The sequence below is a fragment of the Triturus cristatus genome, chromosome 4_1, assembly GCF_964204655.1.
Source record: "Triturus cristatus chromosome 4_1, aTriCri1.1, whole genome shotgun sequence".
NCBI classification, from domain to species: Eukaryota; Metazoa; Chordata; class Amphibia; order Caudata; family Salamandridae; genus Triturus; species Triturus cristatus.
Genome location: NC_140585.1, coordinates 938,704,122 through 938,723,857, shown reverse-complemented (window position 1 = coordinate 938,723,857; position 19,736 = coordinate 938,704,122). Strand labels below are relative to the sequence as shown.

Sequence of the window (19,736 nt, the reverse complement as noted above, 5' to 3'; positions counted from 1 at the left end):
TCCTTGACCGCTTGCGGGGTGGTGTCACTGTGGGGCTCAGGGACAGAGCGGCCATGAAGGAGTCCTTGGGGGAGATGTGGCCAGGAGAGCTGAGGGGAGGGGATTTGGAGGGAGTGGACTGGGTGGAATGCGGACTCCCACTATGGCTGCGTGTCACACGTTTGCCCCCCGACCCAGTGGGTGTGCCTACCTCACCCTGTGTGTGCGTGTCAGGAGGAGTGCGGTGGACCTTCCCTGCTGGTGTGGTGCCTGTGTCTGTTGATGTGGGTGCATGCCGACGTCTGGGTGTACGTGGGACAGGCATGGGAGTGGGAAGTGTGGATGGGGCAGGGGTAGGTGGGGGGAGGTCGCGCTGCAGGAGACCCACTGCTGCAGTCAGTGTCGAGTCTATGGACCTCAGCAAGTTGCGTTGGTCAGCCTGCGATGAATGAATGCCCTCCAAGTATGCCTCGATGTTGTTGAGTGTCTGCCCGTGGGCATGGAGGACATTAAGGATCGCAGCCTGACCAACCTGCAGTTGCCGCTGGATGTCCACAGACTCAGCATTGGCGGCAGCAGTGGAGACAGGGGCAGGGGGTGCGGTGCCTGGCATGAAGGAGACATGCGGTGACCGGGCACGCTGGGAAGGGACACGAGCAAGTGGGAGGCGGCTGATGGGAACTGAGGGGGCGGTGCGAGGTGTTGTTCCGCTGTCAGCTGCTGGGGCAGCCTCCGCCCACTCGGAGACATCCTCCTCGGACCTGTCAGCTTCGTATTCTGATGTGCCAGTCGACAGGTCCTCGGCCACACTCTCCTCCGCCTCTGTCCCACTCGATGTGCCAGCCCCGATGTCACGGCTGGCACTGGTGCTCGGTCCCTCCGCCTGGTCTGTGTCCATGTCTCCCTCTGTGTCCCCCGACGATGCTGTGGGCAGGGTGGAGAGACAGAAATTAATCAGACACCTGTACACATCTGTCACATGAGTCCAATCTACATAGGTAACATTGCATAGCCTGAAAAGGAAGATCCCTAACATCTACTAAACAAGGTACCGATGTAGGGCATGAAACACACAGTTGGTTGAGCCACCATGCCACTGAAATACCATGGAGAGCATGAGACAATAGCTAAAGACAGGAAACGGAGTCTGACATAGCACCCAGGCCCTGGGGACAATCCAGCACTGCATCTGCACCACACAGCGTTGGCGAAAATACCGATGACCAGGGACCATATCCATGAACTTGAGACACATGCTGCATAGGTAATGCAGAAAACATGCACAACATGACTCGGTCACTGCACCTTGCGTGTGTGTCCAGACAAACATCACACACTGCCCAGACCCAGCAAGTAGAAATCTGGAATTGACATATAGGCTTTGCCCGCCCCAACCACCCCCTACACGAGGCAAATAGTTGAGACACAGGTGGCACCAACATCTCATAGTCAGGGTGATAAACACAGGGGCAGGCAAAATGCAAGATTGGACGCCAAACAGCCAAGGTGCGCCTGTACAAATAATGAGGCACCAGTGCCCATCCTCAGATGAGTATAACAAGACACACAGGCACTAGCAACTGTGAGTATGAAGAAGGACATTCAGGTCAGGCTGCACAGTGGACACCTGTACAAAATAGCACGTCTATATATATGGTGCCAGGGGACAATGGCACAGAGCACAACCTACGCTGTAGACACTGACAGTGTCCACATTTATGATGACACATACAACACCGATGAAAAGGTGCCCCAGGGGACAGTAGTGGCCACGCAACTCCATGCTCCTGAATGGTAATGACTGCAACACACGCCACCATCCCTGCACTATGCGTATCGCACACTCATGCACATCATGTCACAGGCCACTACATAGGACATGCGCACTGTAAGGCATGACACATGAGAGACCAACTCCCATGTCTGGAGTCAGCATCAGTGCCAACTGACATGGAACCCACATGCAGTGAACTTGACGGGGCACAGCCAAGGTCCCAAAACCTGTTACCCACCACCCCCACACATGATGCTACAGGCATAGTTCTCGTGGACAAAGCGCCAGCCTACATTACCTTGTGAAGGAGTGGCTACACACAGACCAGGGAACACATTGCAAGGAGGGGAAGGGTGGCAGGGGCGCAGCGCTATACTGGGGCAAAATGGATCTGCACAGCACCTTTAAACCCTGGCAGTGAATTCATGCTACTGTGCCCTTACAAATGCCGGTGACACACAACACACACATGTACCTACCCCCTTCCGGCTGCTGCTTCGCCTGTAAGCGCCGATCCAAGTCTGGAAAGACCACCGGCAGCACACGCCTGTGGAGGTGGCTCAGACGGCGGCGCCCGCGGTTCTTGTGGCTCTCAGGTGAGTCCCCCAGCAGGACCAGTGCAATCCTCCGCGTCCAGCACCGGATATCCTGCCAGCGTTTCCTCACCTGGGACATGCTCCGCCTCCGATCATCCACACCCCTCACGGCACTGACGGCGGTCAGCCAGATCTGCTCCTGTGAGGAAGTACAAGTGACACCACATCAATACACCAGCCACATGTCACAGAGAGACATTTGATAACAAATTAGCTGGTAACAACAAGGCATGTCATGCAGCCAACACATTGCACCTTTGTCATAGGAACATGATCCTCTGGTGAGGGAAAAAGCAGTACGTGCCATAGTGGGTACACAGGTGGAATGATGGCAATGTCACAATCAATGATCAAGGCTCACACTGTGCATCACACCCACCCGTCCTGTCTCAGGGCACTGCTGTTCGTGATAGGCACACACCCTTCCTGTCTCAGGGCACTGCTGTTAGTGATAGGCACACACCCCTCCTGTCTCAGGGCACTGCTGTTAGTGATAGGCACACACCCCTCCTGTCTCAGGGCACTGCTGGGAGCACTCTGTACCCACCCCTCCTGTCTCAGGGCACTGCTGGGAGTGTTAGGCACCCACCCCTCCTGTCTCAGGGCACTGCTGGGAGGACTCTGCACCCACCCCTCCTGTCTCAGGGCACTGCTGGGAGTGTTAGGCACCCACCCCTCCTGTCTCAGGGCACTGCTGGGAGTGTTAGGCACCCACCCCTCCTGTCTCAGGGCACTGCTGGGAGGACTCTGCACCCACCCCTCCTGTCTCAGGGCACTGCTGTTAGTGATAGGCACACACCCCTCCTGTCTCAGGGCACTGCTGGGAGCACTCTGTACCCACCCATCCTGTCTCAGGGCACTGCTGTTAGTGATAGGCACACACCCCTCCTGTCTCAGGGCACTGCTGTTAGTGATAGGCACACACCCCTCCTGTCTCAGGGCACTGCTGGGAGACATCAGGCATCCCCCCCCCCCTGGGACCCCCCCAACAGTACATGGCATGTGTGTCACACCAGGACACAATGGCAGAAGTCACAGTCACAACATAGGGACAGTCTGTGCCAGTGGCCTATGCACTCACCTGATACCCTGGTCGCCCATACAGCATGGGGTACTGTGGGAGGATCACATCCAGCAATGCCATGTTCTCCTCCAGGGTGAATGGCTGTGACCTCTCCACAGCCCTTGACATGGTTCCAGGGAATCAATAGCAGGAGCTGGGTCGACGAATTCAAAGATGTGCAGGCAAGTACTCCCTCATGGGACCTGGCTGCCTTATATGTGCCTTTCTGCCCTGTCTCATGCACAGGAGTACAGAGTGATTGGTCACTCACATTTGCATCCTATGTTTCCACCAATCCCTTCAAACCTAGCAGTCTGTGTGTACTCTATCGGTTTCATTCTCCTGCATGATGTCAGCTCCACAAACACATTGCAACAAAGTATTTTTATTCCAACTGACTTCTGCTGTTCACCTTCCAGAAGAAAATCGAATTTTGAACTTGGTCTCCATGACAACCAGCATGCATGTAGGCCTTAATACTTGTCCCTCATGTGTCCCCTATGTAATTCTGAGCTCCACACACAGGTACGGTGCGTTCCAGGGCCCTAGGGCACCCCAAATGCATTGCAACGGCCCGTACACGCGTGACTACGTTCACTATCAGTATGTGTGGCCTCGCGTATGCGTACTCGTAGTGGTACGGGCCGTACACACGCCTGTACGCTCCCTATCACTACGAGTACGCATACGCGAGGCCACACATACTGATAGGCAGCGTACAGGCATGTGTACGCTCCCTATCAGTATGTGTGGTTCGCGTATGCGTACTCGTAGTGGTACGGGCCGTACACACGCCTGTACGCTCCCTATCAATACGAGTACGCATACGCGAGGCCACACATACTGATAGGGAGCGTACAGGCGTGTGTACGCTCCCTATCAGTATGTGTGGTTCGCGTATGCGTACTCGTAGTGGTACGGGCCGTACACACACCTGTACGCTCCCTATCACTACGAGTACGCATACGCGAGGCCACACATACTGATGGGGAGCGTACAGGCGTGTGTACGGCCCGTACCACTACGAGTACGCATACGCGAGGCCACACATACTGATAGGGAGCGTACAGGCGTGTGTACGGCCCGTACCACTACGAGTACGCATACGCGAGGCCACACATACTGATAGGGAGCGTACACACGCCTGTACGCTCCCTATCAGTATGTGTGGTTCGCGTATGCGTACTCGTAGTGGTACGGGCCGTACACACGCCTGTACGCTCCCTATCAGTATGTGTGGTTCGCGTATGCGTACTCATAGTGGTACGGGCCGTACACATGCCTGTACGCTCGCCATCACGATGGGTACACATACGGCTGCACTCCCATAGTGATATGGGAACGTACACAGGCCCTCTTTGCAGCAGTACAGCGGGATTCACACATCACAGTGGTGACAGGCGGCACACAGGTAGGGATAGGGCGGAAATACTTGTCCATGGATGGACATACTTGTCCATTAATTGACATTGAGGCATCGTCTGTGCATCACTACATGTGTGGGGCACAGGTGTGAAAGGCCTGTGATGTGGAACATTACTCCTGAGTCGAGAAGGCACCAGATGTATGATGAGATGTGTACAGATGTAGTGTGTGATGGTGCGATGTGTGCCAGGCATGCCCTTGACTCCTTTGACATGTGTGCATGTCGTACTGCGCACTTGGGGTGAGCGTCACTGGCATGGCACGGACACCAACACACGGAAGTGTCCCCTGATGCCCGGTACAGGGGTTATGACACCTGACTTGTCCAATGTGACTATGTCATGTATGTGTGGGGGCTTCACATCAGGTTGATGTGGGAGCACCCTCAAAAGCTGCAGCCGTTGCAGCAACAAACATGTGTCTGTGTGTAGATTGTCATTGCACACTGTTCCGCACACCATGCCACATGTGGTATCGGATGTGAGGTGCACATGTATGCATGGGACACGGAGTAGCGTGACAAGGACATGTTAGCATCCTCACAAGGTATGTGTGGTGAGTCATGACATGTGCACCTTCATGGCAAGGTGTGTGGGTTGGCCTAGTGTAATGTCATGTGACCTGTGGCTCCAGTGTTCCGCTACCAATCTCTGCAATCGGCATCCTACTGCTGCTGATGTGTGGGCGTATGTCACTCCTGTGTTGCGTCTGGCTGTTCACTTGCACTGGGACACAGCTATTCCCATGGCGTGGCATGGGGAGGTTCTCAATCTCCGTGTGTTGCTGGGTCTTTGAAGGAGTGTCACCTTGCATCCATACGTGTCCTGGCCATGTAGCACATACCTGACTCCCTATGTAGCATGTGTGTATTGCCAGATTAACATGTGCTCAGTACACATGAGTTGTTGTCGTAGTGCACTCACTCTTCCTTGTCACTTCAAAATTACTGCAGAGCGCCGCCTCTTGCCCGAAGAATTCCAGACTTGGCTGCCATGCAGGATAATGACAGCATCCGGCTCTACCGCTTCACCCAACCATTGATTCTGGAGTTGACGGCGAGACTGGCACCACACCTGCAACCGCAGCACAGGTATCCCACGGCACTGACACCCCAGCTGAAGGTAATGGCTGCCCTACATTTTCTTGCCACGGGTACCTTTCAAAATACCATAGCTCATGTTGGTGGCATGTCCCAGAGCACGTTCAGTGGTGTGCTGCATGATTTCTTAGAGGCCATGTTGATTCACCTGGATGACTTCATCAAGTTCCCAACCCCTGAACAGATGACTGAGGTCAAGCGTGGATTCTATGCCCTGGGAGGGATGCCCCATGTCATTGGGTCCATTGATGGGACACATGTAGCTTTGGTACCACCACACGCACGGGAGGTGGCGTACCGCAATCGGAAGCACTACCACTCCATCAATGCCCTTGTGGTGTGTCTGTCCAACATGGTGATTTCACATGTCTGTGCTCGTTTTCCAGGATCAGCACACGATGCCTACATCATGAGGCGTAGCGGGATGCCTGATATGATGATGCAGCTGCGCAACGAACGGGCATGTGTTGTTGGTGGGTACAGTCTGTCTGTCCTGTATTCAGTATAGCCTACCAGCACGACCGCTTCACCACTTCTAACGATGACCATGTGCTTTCCATGTAGGGGACGCTGGCTATCCCAACATGCCTTGGCTGCTCACACCTCTCCGCAACCCCATCACGCCGGCCCAGCTCCGCTACAACACCGCCCATGGCCGGACAAGGCGAGTGATAGAGAGGACGTTTGGCATGCTGAAGAGCCGATTCAGGTGCCTCCACAAGACCGGCGGCGCACTCCCATATGCCCTGGCAAAGGTCTGCAAGATCTTCATGGTCTGCTGCATGCTGCACAACATGGCAGTTGAAAGAGCTGTGCCACTCATCCTGAATCAACATGACGAGGACCATCCACCCGTGGAGGACGAAGGGCTTGGCAATGGGGCTAGTGATGTGGAGGATGTGGAGCCGCAAGAGGACATCCGGACTCGGCTCATACGCGACTTCTTTGCATAGTGGTGAGTACCAGTGTCTGAGTGTGCACGCATTGGTCCCCGTGTGGCATGCGTTGTGATGTGTGTCTCCACCTGCATGTATGGCACGTGAGTCAGAGGTGTGTGTGGGTGTGTCACTGGAGTGATGGTGCCAGTGATGGTTGTACTTCCGCAGTCATAATTGTGACCTAGCATGTTGTCATCCATACATGTGTCGAGTAAATGCACATGCAAGTGGCTGTGCTTTTTGTGGCTGACTTCTTGTGTGTTTCTCTTCCCCAGGTACCTGCGCATGCCGTCTGCTGGTTGCATTGTTGTGGCACTGCTATTCCTCATGGACATGACATCGTGGGCTGACTCAGCGTTACAGGCACGGACACGTTTGGAAGTCTCCATGGGGTAAGGGATGCATCTGGGGTGTATTGGGTGTGGCAGTTGTTCACGATGTGTGCACACTGCCCCTGTCGGTGTTTGGTTCCTCTGCAGCCATGTCGCATACCCATGGGACACGACATGCAGCTGTGTACACCTGAATAGATGGTCTGCCTGGTTGACAGTCATCAGTGATGGGATAGGGGATTGTGATGATGGCATCAATGTGTGTGACACTGCCCTCAGACACATTCGGTTAGCATTGGCTTGACATGGTGTGGGACTTCGACATCCGCGGATCTATGGTGTATGGCAGGCTCTCCGTGTGCAGCTGTGGGTATTTAGCTGTTAGCCGACGCTTGTGTGCCAGTTCCATGGCGAACACGCATGTGTGCTGCTGAAGGGGGGTGCCAGTGTTGGACCCACATGTTACTCCACATGATGTGTTCATGTGTACTTCCAGTTGCCTCTGCAATCCCGAATACATGACTAATAAAGGTGTCCCTATGCCTCCAAGGTGCCTCTTCTCAGTCAATGCTGGTGTGTTGCCATGGTGCATCCTGCTTGTCTGGCATGGTATTCCCTGATTGTGGCTATGTGTCAATGTGTCGAGTGGCAAGATGCAAGCTGTGTGTGTGGGCTGAGACTGTGTATTGGGCATGATGTCCATGACTGTGTGGGTATTGTGACATGTGCCATCCCCATGCATCCAACGTTGGCCAGGCCCCCATTCTCTGCATCCACCGGACTCAAGCTTGCAGGACATGTTTCTGCCACCTGTCTACACATACCTGGGTGCCCCCCAGGACACTGGACTGGATCCCTGACCTCTGCGCATGACTGTTGCTGTACTCAATGTGTCTGTCAGCACGGTTGTTCGGTAACCCCCTCAGCTGGTTGGGCCCATCACGGGTGTGTATGGTGCTCCATGTCTGTCTTGCCTAATACACTGTGACCCATGTGTCCTGTGCCAGACTCAGGCCCCAGGGTGTGGGTGGTTGAAGACAAAAGATGACTCAGGCATGTTTTGACTTTACAAGACACATGTTAGGTAATAATGCTACCAGCAGGCATCTACTCTTCATAGTGTGATTTATTATTGGTGGGGGGGGGGGGGAAACAAAGTGAGTGTCTTTCGGGGTAGTTTGAATCCAAAGTTCAGTAGGGGAGTTGGTGTCCTTGCCATTGGATGTCCTCAGAGTCCATGCCACAGTCTTTGTCAACATTGGTCAGCCAGTGACCAGCAGGGCCATGTGGCAGAGAATGTCTCTTGATGCTGTGATGCTGTTGCTCCAGTGGGCCAGGTGCCAGGCCAGGTGTCCTGGGAGATGGTGATGTAGCGCCGACCCTCACGGTCCTTTCCGTGGACGACCCGGCCTCCTGCGGGGAACCTCACCAGCAGGCCGTGACGACATCTGGGATGCTCCGTCGGATGTTTCCTCCTCCTCCTCCTGATCCCTCCCTGTGGGTGGTGATGTTCTCCGCCTTCTGGCACAGGGAGGGTCAGCCATGTTGTCGGCCATCCGACGGAGTGTAGCGTGAATCCCGTGGAATGCCGTCACTTGCTCAGCCTGTCTGTCCTCCATCCTCCGTTGGTGTACCAGTAGACAGGCATGTAGCTCCGCATGTTGCTGGGCCTGCTGGGCCTTGATCCCCTCGAGGACGGACACAACCTGGGCCATGCCCGTGGTGTCCTGCCGGTATGAGTCCAGGATGTTACGGACATGGGAAAATACCGGATCCCCAGCCAACTGGTCAGGCTCGTGCCTCCGCCGTCCTCCACTCCCACCACCCCTGCCCACTTGCGCCTGGCCTGCCCTTGCGGGCACATCGGGTCTCCGGGACCCCTGAGGGGTGGCATTGGCGTTGTCGCCTGCCTCCTCCTGGGTGCCCGGGACACCGTGTCCCTCCTGGCCAGCCTGGCTGCATTGTGGTGTTGGGGCAGGGATCCTGGGTGTCTCCTGGGATGTGGCAGGAGTGGGGGTGGTGGTTGGCACAGTTGTACCTGACGCAGGTGCTGCAGGCGGTTGGACACCAGAGGGGCCAGGTCGGTCGGGGTCGTCCACAGAGTGGTGAAAGTGGTCGCTGCCGGTGGGATCGGGCTCCTGCAGATCCGGGTCCTGTGAGTGTTCCCCCCCAGTGTTGGGGGGTGCACCACGACGTTGACCTGTGTGTAAGAGAGACAATGTTAATTTTGGTCCATGCAACATCCATGTTTCATCATTTCATAAGTTGGCACATTTCCTCTTGGAATTAGGATCTGTCTTGCATTCCACTCACAGTGCACTTGTGCATGGGTGTGTCCCTTGGGCACCACTTTGGCACCTTTAACTATGTGTGGCACAGTCTTACTTGCTGCGTCAAGTGTGACTGCAGTCAGCAGTGGAGTGGGCCGGTGTTGCGAGCCATGCATTGGCGCCTTCCGTGTAGCACTGTACATGTGCACATGGATTTGTTCCACACACTTATGTGATGCAGGTAGCTGTCATTGTGCTCGTGCACAGGTTGTGACATGGCCCTGTGTTTTGCCATGGTGAAGAGGGGGGGTTCTGGCACGGGCCACCCTTGGCTACATGCACGCAGTCTACCTGCTGACGAGCAGACATTCCCACACACCACACGGCTGATTTGCTCTCCCTGTGTCTCGCTCCCTCTCTGTCCCCCTCTCCCTCCCTCTCTGTCCCCCTCTCCCTCCCTCCCTGTCACCCTCTCCCTCCCTCTGTGTTTCAGCCTCCTCCCTCTGTCCGTCTCCCTGTGTCTCCCTCCCTCTCTGTCCCCCTCTCCCTCCCTCTCTGTCCCCCTCTCCCTCCCTCTCTGTCCCCCTCTCCCTCCCTCTGTGTGTCACCCTCTGTCACCTCAGCCCAGCTTCCTGGGCACACACTGTTAGCAGATCTTTGAGTGGCCCTTGGCTTGTTGATGTGAGTTTGTTTCTGATCTCCAGGCACCCATTGGGTGTGATGTGTGTCTGTGCGCTGCTGCTGTGGTGGTGTGTGCTGCCACTCTTTCACAATGTTGGCTGTTCATTAGCTGCTGTCATGTGCAAAACAGTGCCTTCACCCCCATGTGTTGATGCAAGGCGTCCGCCATTTGCTGGCAAGTCATTCCTGTGTTGGGACACACTGTTTGTCTGGCTGTGACCTAGGCCATATGGGCAGAGTGCATAGTTGTCTGCTTCGGAGTCGCACTATGTGATTTTTGGGGTCCAGCCTCCCGCCATCCGGGTTACCGTGTCATGTGTTGTTGTCTTCTGTGACTTGCCATTGTCCAGCTGGGTGCATGGGGCATGGTGGCAGCAGTGGCATATGCGTGCTCATGGAGTGTGGTTGAGTAATGCGATGGCTTGTGGTGGTTGCGTGCCTGTTAGTGATTTTGGTTGTGGATGCCGTTCCCCCCATGTGAGGTGCGTTGTTTGTGTACTCACCCGGGTCTCGGAGTCCTTCTAATCCTTCGACTGCCTCCACCGGCAGTATGGCCATCACCCTCTCCTCCCAGGGATGGTACTGTACGGGTCTGCGGGAGGGCCCTCCTCCGGTGGCGTTGGCCTGGTCGTGTTCCTCCTGCCTCTTGGCTCTGACCCTCCTCCGCAGATCGTACCACCTGTTCTGGCATTCCTGCCTGGTCCTCCTGGTGTCCGCAACAGCATTCACAGCATCGACGATGGTCTGCCACATGGCTGTTTTTGCTACCAGGCTGGTGTTTCTGACCAATGTTCCAAAGATCTGTGGCTCGACTCTGAGGATTTGATCAACAAGGACCTCCAACTCTCGGTTACTGAACTTTGGATTCTTGGTAGTGGGCACGGTGAGGGGTGTGGGTGGGGATGGTGGGGGGGTGTGGATGGTGGGGGGGGGTGTGGATGGTTGTGTGTGTGTGTGTGAATGTGATGAGGGGGTGTTTGTGAGGGTGGTTGTGTGAAGGTGTGCAAGTGTAAGTGTTGTTTTGTTTTGTCCTGGTTGTGTACGTGCGTTTTGAGCGTGTGTACGGTGTGTAGATGGGCCATTTGGTTGTACGGTGCTGTCCTTGTGTGTGGGTTGGTACGACTCGTACATGCGGTTGTGATGTTGGGGCCTGGGGTGCGCTCCGTACTTAGGAGGTTGTGTTGGGGGTAGGACCGGAACGTACTGGGGTGTACATAGACGGTGGTACGACACATACTGGGGTGGGGGTACGACTGGAACGTACTGGGGTGTAGGTACACGGTGGTACGACACGTACTGGGGTGGGGGTACGACTGGAACGTACTGGGGTGTAGGTACATGGGGGTATGACACGTACTGGGGTGGGGCTCGAACGTACTGGGGTGTACATAGACGGTGGTACGACACGTACTGGGGTGGGGGTACGACTGGAACGTACTGGGGTGTAGGTACACGGGGGTATGACAAGTACTGGGGTGGGGGTGGGGCTCGAACATACTGGGGTGTAGGTACACGGGGGTATGACACGTACTGGGGTGGGGGTGGGGCTCGAACGTACTGGGGTGTAGGTACACGGGGGGTATGACACGTACTGGGGTGGGGGTGGGGCTCGAACGTACTGGGGTGTAGGTACACGGGGGTATGACACGTACTGGAGTGGGGGTGGGGCTCGAACGTACTGGGGTGTACATAGACGGTGGTACAACACGTACTGGGGTGGGGGTACGACTGGAACGTACTGGGGTGTAGGTACATGGGGGGTATGACACATACTGGGGTGGGGGTGGGGCTCGAACGTACTGGGGTGTAGGTACACGGGGGTATGACACATACTGGGGTGGGGGTGGGGCTCGAACGTACTGGGGTGTAGGTACACGGGGGTATGACACGTACTGGGGTGGGGGTGGGGCTCGAACGTACTGGGGTGTACATAGACGGTGGTACGACACGTACTGGGGTGGGGGTACGACTGGAACGTACTGGGGTGTAGGTACACGGGGGGTATGACACGTACTGGGGTGGGGCTCGAACGTACTGGGGTGTAGGTACACGGGGGTATGACACGTACTGGGGTGGGGGTACGACTGGAACGTACTGGGGTGTAGGTACACGGGGGTATGACACGTACTGGGGTGGGGGTGGGGCTCGAACGTACTGGGGTGTACATAGACGGTGGTACGACACGTACTGGGGTGGGGGTACGACTGGTACGTACTGGGGTGTAGGTACACGGGGGTATGACACGTACTGGGGTGGGGGTACGACTGGAACGTACTGGGGTGAAGGTACACGGGGGTATGACACGTACTGGGGTGGGGGTGGGGCTCGAACGTACTGGGGTGTAGGTACACGGTGGTACGACACGTACTGGGGTGGGGGTACGACTGGAACGTACTGGGGTGTAGGTACACGGGGGTATGACACGTACTGGGGTGGGGGTACGACTGGAACGTACTGGGGTGTAGGTACACGGGGGTATGACATGTACTGGGGTGGGGGTGGGGCTCGAACGTACTGGGGTGTACATAGACGGTGGTACGACACGTACTGGGGTGGGGGTACGACTGGAACGTACTGGGGTGTAGGTACACGGGGGTATGACACGTACTGGGGTGGGGGTATGACTGGAACGTACTGGGGTGTAGGTACACGGGGATATGACACGTACTGGGGTGGGGGTGGGGCTCGAACGTACTGGGGTGTACATAGACGGTGGTACGACACGTACTGGGGTGGGGGTACGACTGGAACGTACTGGGGTGTAGGTACACGGTGGTACGACACGTACTGGGGTGGGGGTACGACTGGAACGTACTGGGGTGTAGGTACACGGGGGTATGACACGTACTGGGGTGGGGGTATGACTGGAACGTACTGGGGTGTAGGTACACGGGGGGTATGACACGTACTGGGGTGGGGGTGGGGCTCGAACGTACTGGGGTGTAGGTACACGGGGGTATGACACGTACTGGGGTGGGGGTGGGGCTCGAACGTACTGGGGTGTACATAGACGGTGGTACGACACGTACTGGGGTGGGGGTACGACTGGAACGTACTGGGGTGTAGGTACACGGGGGTATGACACGTACTGGGGTGGGGGTGGGGCTCGAACGTACTGGGGTGTACATAGACGGTGGTACGACACGTACTGGGGTGGGGGTACGACTGGAACGTACTGGGGTGTACCTAGACGGGTGGGGGTATACATACACGGGGGTACGTGTCGGACGTACGGGGGCTGGGGGGAGTGTTGGGCGCGTATGCGGGCACATGTCTCAATGGTTGCTATAGGAGTTCGGTGCGGACGGTGTTTTTTCCATACGGTTGTAAGCTCGGACGCACGGGATGGATCGTGATTCCTCGGTCGAACTTGGCTTTTCACGTTTGTAAGGTAAATCGTCCGAGGACGTGTCGGACACATTTTCCGACCCGAGGACGTGTGGGGAATGATTCCCAGTGCGGTTCGTATGGACTTTTTACCATGCGAATCGTGATTGCCAGTTCGTACGGCACTTGTACGATTCGTACGGTAAAAAGACCCGATACGAGTCGTACGGGGACATTTTTTACCGGATCGTGATCGGCACCAATGTGTTGCACGCGCTAAGGTGCATTATGTGTAAGAGCGGGTTTCCCTCTCAGGACATTACTGTACATACAACATACAGGACATGAAAAACATACAGAAATGCAAGTTAGCATGAATTGCATAATCACGTCAGGTCATATGAGCCGTTGCGTTCGTGTGGTAGGGGAACTAGCGGCGGAGTGTGGGTATTTACTGTGAAAACCAGGTATATGCGGTAAAGTGAGTGGCGATAATATCGAGTACAGAGATCCTGAGAAATAATGGCTTTTATTCTCACACAAGCGTTTTGCTGTTGGTGCCCCATGAGTATCCGGCAGGGGTACTGGCTATGAAAAGAAAGAAAAAACGGGGAATGGGATTGGCGCGCTGGCCAATGGTTCAGATCTGAAAAGGAAAGGTCTTACCGGTCAGTAGCGGCATGGTAGTGTCTCATGGTCGACTTACTGCATATGAGTCCTGGACCCCACTTACAACCTGTTGCTGCTGTCACGGATCTCTGACGGTACTGGCGCCTGGTTCACGTATACCCTCACTCCGCCGCAAGTTCCGCTACCACACGAACGCATACGGCTGATATGACCTGACGTGATTATGCAACCTTCAATAATCTATCCAAAATGGACAGAGAAGTCATCAAGAGCCTACAAGACAATGCCACACTCATTATCAAACCCGCCGACAAGAGCGGTGGTATTGTCCTACAAGACAGAACAGACTACGACAAGGAATGCCGTCGGCTCCTTAGTGACGAACGAAACTACAGATGCCTCAGAAGTGACCCAACCCGACCCTCCAAGCATCCATCAAAAACCTAGTGGGAATAGCAGAGACTGAACACCTAATCTCCAAACAAAAGGCAGACTTTCTATACACTAAAAACATCAGGGTACCATACTTCTACACAGTGCCCAAAATCCACAAAGAAACTAGGCCCCCACCTGGGCGACCCATCGTGTCTGGCATCAACTGACTTCTGGAACCACTTTCCAGATACTGTGATTTCTTCCTCAACCCCTTGGTGCAACAAACACCAACATACATCAAAGACACCAAGCACTTACTCAACATTATCAAAGACTTGATTTCGACCCCACAAGTCAACTGATGGTAGGACTCGATGTAGAGAGTCTCTACACCAGTCTACCCCAGGACGCCACCCTAAATGTACTCCATGACATCCTGATGAACACCCCCTTGCAATACCACACACCCAGGGAATTCATCCTGGACTGCGCCAGACTTGCTCTCAAAGAAAATTACTTTGAATACGAACGAGAATACTTCTTACATACCAATGGCACTTCAAAGGGGAGCGTCTTCGCCCCCAGCGTGGCAGGACTCTATGTCCACCACTTCGAACAAACCAACATAACCAAACAGACCAACCCTTACTTCTCCAGAATCCGAATATGGCGCCGTTACATTGATGAGGTCTTTATGATCTGGGAAGGAACCCCCAGTTCTTTGTCAGAGTTCCTCAAGTGGCTCAACAAGAGAGACCCTTATCTCAGATTCACCAGTACCTACAGTTCTCAAACTCTGGCATTTCTGGATCTGAACATATCAGCTGATGCAGGCACACTCAGAACCAAAACGTTTTACAAATCCACAGCCAGGAACTCCCTTCTCCGGTTTGAGAGCTTCCACCCCAGGCCACTGAGAGAAAATCTCCCGTTTGGGCAGTTCCTGCGTATCCGCAGGAATTGCAGTGAGACCAGGGATTACAACGAACAATCAAATATCCTGGCACAAAAACTACAGGATCGTGGCTATTCCAATAAAATCATTAAAAAAACAAGAAACGTGCACGCAATCAAAACCGCGACGCACTACTGGAGGACAACACACGGGAAATACCAAACCCTACGATGACCTGCGTTACAACCTACAACGTAGCATCTAACAGAGTATCAAACATCATCCGGAAACACTGGCGCATCATCAACTCAGGAACCAGAAATTGGGAACTCCTGCTATTCGCCTACAAAAGGAACAGCAGCCTGCGGGACCGCCTGGTTGTCACAAGACCAAGGGCACAAACTGGTCCTATGCCCAACACAGTCCTTTCCACATGGGGCCTTCCCCCAGTAAACCGACATTACCCATGCAATGATTTCAGTGTCTGCCACCTAACACAAGCATCCAAGACCCTCCTGTTGGAACCAGGGAAAACCTGGAAACAACTTCATCATACAAACTGCAACTCCACCAACGTAGTGTATCTCATTCAATGCCCATGCGGCTTACCATACGTGGGCATGACCACCCGCAAGGTGAGCACCAGGATTGTCGAACACAGGAGCACAATACGTTGCAAGAAAAACATCAGACGCCTCACTGACCACTACCTTCAATCGGGACACACCCCAAACGATATGTCCTGGACTGTGATCCAGCATTTCCGCCAGACACCTCAGAACAATGATAAATTCCTGCTTACTAAAGAACAACGTTGGATTTATCGGTTGTCCACCCATATTTATGGGCTCAATGACTCTATCCCATGGCATAGCTTACATTACTGAATCACCCGTTCATTATCATTAGTCCTGAGATGTCCCCACTTGACCTGCACGACTTTACATTTGGGCTTTCTCAGTATTATAAATGCGTGCCGCCGCGCCAGACACCTCTAACATACACCTGCCACTCTAGCACATGGATGTCTGACACACACTCCCAAGTGAGCTCGGTGTCCGTTAACCCACACTTGCCAGTGAGCATATGCATGCCGCCATGCTATGTATCCCAACCTACACTGGGATACATTCCGGGACACATGCCCAGTACCCAAACGTGAACGTGGTGCTCGTCTTACCACACCTGCTAGGCAGCATGAATACCTAACCCAAGTAAGCATGGTGCCCATATACACCACACTTACAAGTTAGCATAGTGTTCACATCACCCCATCATAGCCATCTAACGAAAGAGAGGCCACCACCATATATTTCCTATATTCTCTAAACTCTAAATGGTTTCTAAATGCTTTTGCCGGCAATGTTTATACACCGACAACGGCCACGAAAGCCGATCACACGTTGGTCCTATCACAGAGCAGGTATATTTTCTCCCCATGACAACCAACACTAGCTTTAGGTGCCGTACGCCTTTACACGTATCACTGACTCGAGAGAGTAACTGCGCCCCCTTTGCTCATAGCTCACACGTCATTGGAGCAGGCGGAGCCACCAGAGCAGGCCCGTTGTCTATGTTTCCTCTTCTCTTAGCAGACGCTACTCATGAAGGGCTCCAATAGACAACCCTGGGCCAACCATGGAGGGTACTTAAGCGCACATGTGAACCCGGCGCCAGTACCGTCGGAGATCCGTGGCAGCAACAACGGGTTGTAAGGAGGGTCCTGGACTCACACACAGTAAGTCAACCATGAGGCACTACCATGCGGCTACTGACCGGTAAGACCTTTCCTTTTCAGATCTGAACCATTGGCCAGCGCGCCAATCCCATTCCCCGTTTTTTCTTTCTTTTCATAGCCAGTATCCCTGCCGGATACTCATGGGGCACCAACAGCAAAACGCTTGTGTGAGAATAAAAGCCATTATTTCTCACTATCTCGATATTATCGCCGCTCACTTTACCGCATATACTGGGTTTTCACAGTAAATACCCTCACTCCGCCGCTAGTTCCACTACCACACGAACGCAACGGCTCATATAACCTGACGTGATTATGCAATTCATGCTAACTCGCATTTCTGTATGTTTTTATGTCCTGTATTTTGTATGTACAGTAATGTCCTGAGAGGGAAACCCCCTCTTACACATAATGCACCTTAGCACGTGCAACACATTGTTTGTCTCTATGTCACAACTTGTACCATAGCTCCTTTAATCACTATTCACATAGGTCCTGATGAAAGCCAGTTTACAATATAAGGCTTGGCTGAAACATGAAGACCATCCACTGGATGCAGGAGTACCCTAAAGACGACTCCACCTACATCCAAAGCCTTGTTTTTACCACTGCCAGAGGCCCAAACAATACAGTTAATCCTTTTGGGTATATGGGATCACTGGACAGTTTTTAAACCTTTCACTTCTCACGTCACTAATACTGCACACTCAGAAAAATACCTGCCCTGCTGTAAACAGGCGTAGAAGCACACCCGGGACACACTCGGTGTCATCGGGTGGGCCGGATGATGAAGCATGCAACCAACTAAGCCCAGGCGTAGTGGGCGTAGTGGGGCTACATGAAGCAGCGCCTAGTGTGGCAAAATCTACGCACACTCGCGCGCTTCACGTAGCCCCACTACGCACCGCCCACCTCCCGCCCGCCCTCATTTTAATATAATTTAAAGAAGGTTAAAGGTAAATAAACCACCTTACCTTCAGTGCGGCGTCCCGGGGCTCCCTCCTCTTGCTGGACGGTAACTTCTTCACGCAAATGCGCATGCGCGGATGCCTGCGCATCTCCCCGACCGCCATCCTAATAGCCCCTATTATAAGCGTTTTCCATATAAGAAAAACAAATTGCAAAACAATTCAAAAAACATAAATAAACCAATGAAAACACACAATATTAAAACCTACCAATGAAATTAAACTAACAATTTACAAAACACTATAAAAAGCACCAATTATTACTCTTATTTTACACCTCAAACAAAGAAGACTAAAGAAGGCGAAACTCTGCTGGTTTTCTACCAAATTAAAGAACATCATCAACCCAAAACATCTATAAATTTACTAAAAGTAAGTAAAATAAAATATACAAAATAACAGTTAAGGTAATGTTCTAAAAACATTTACTTGCATCCTCAAAAGAATAATTTATATCTTTATTCTATTTTATATTTCCCCTACAGAGGACTGAAACACAACAAAATTACAGAGGATACCCTTAAAAGACTTTACCTACTAAAGTAAGTATTCTTCAAAATGCATTAAGTAAACCTGTAAAACACCCAGCCAAACCCAAAATCCATCCCAAAAACACACAACCCACCCCATTTTAAAATGCTGTGTGTCAAATAGTAATATCTGCTATTTTTCCCCAGAATAAAAAACACCTTCAGAATATTTAACATAGAAGAAAAGAAAACATATGGGCTGATTACGATTTCGGGCGGATCGCCACCGCCCCCATGGCATTGGCAATCCACCCGACATTTCCTTCCGCCCGCCACCCATTTCCCCCCCGCCATATTAGTATGGCGGGGTGGACCCCGGCGGACGGAAAGACCGTCCGCCGGTTTTCCGCCGGTCGACCAGTCGACCGGGTGGAAAAGGGGCTGGATATGGTGGCAGTGTCTGCTAGACACCGCCATTCATATTAGAATGGGCAGAGGTGCAGGGCTTTCCATGGCAGAGACCCCGCCATGGAAAGCTAGGCGGATTTGGTTTCGGGGGCACGTTGCGGGCCCCCGGGGTATTGGGGGGGTGGGGGGTACACATGGGGGGTACCTATGGTTCCCCTTTCCATTGTCATGGACAAGGTGGCAGGCACCGCGCGGTGCCTGTCACCTTGTGCATGACAATGCACAACGTGCATTCCCAGCATTGTGGCGGGCGGTGCTAATTTACAAACATCTAGTTACAAACTTTGTAAGTATATTATGAAAAATGTTTTATTTTTAAAGATTATCATCTATAACAATAATTTTAATATTGCTTATATGCATTTATTATAGATTTCTCAACATCACAATGACAGAAGGTGCACAATTCATTACATCACAAAAAGGCAAAATGTTATTGTGTTATATGGGATATGTGTACACCCAGGAGAAACAAACTGGTCTTAAAGTGAATTGGAAATGTTCTAAATATTATTCCAATAAATGGTATGGGTGTGCTACTACCAGAGAAGCAATTGTACTATACACCAGGGAACTTAATCGCCCTCCTAATGTTACAGAGATTGAAGTAAGGGGTGCACTAGAAACTATTAAAGAGGCTAGCACGAGCTCTCAAAGACCAACAAGTGCAATTCTAAAAGAACAGCTGCCTATCATCCCCAAAGAAGC

At 53.1% G+C, this 19,736-nt stretch overlaps 1 long non-coding RNA gene across 4 annotated transcripts in view; it reads left to right on the top strand.

Annotated features, from left to right (window-relative positions):
- Nucleotides 1–19,736, top strand: part of LOC146855873 (uncharacterized) — a 50,991-nt gene that overhangs the window by 14,844 nt on the left and 16,411 nt on the right. The window contains exon 2 of one of the 4 annotated variants that reach the window (XR_014981407.1): nt 18,576–18,632. The exons of the other annotated variants lie outside the window; for them this stretch is intronic. This is a non-coding gene — a long non-coding RNA (uncharacterized LOC146855873). The remainder of the gene's footprint in view (nt 1–18,575; nt 18,633–19,736) is intronic. 4 annotated transcript variants of the gene reach the window in all.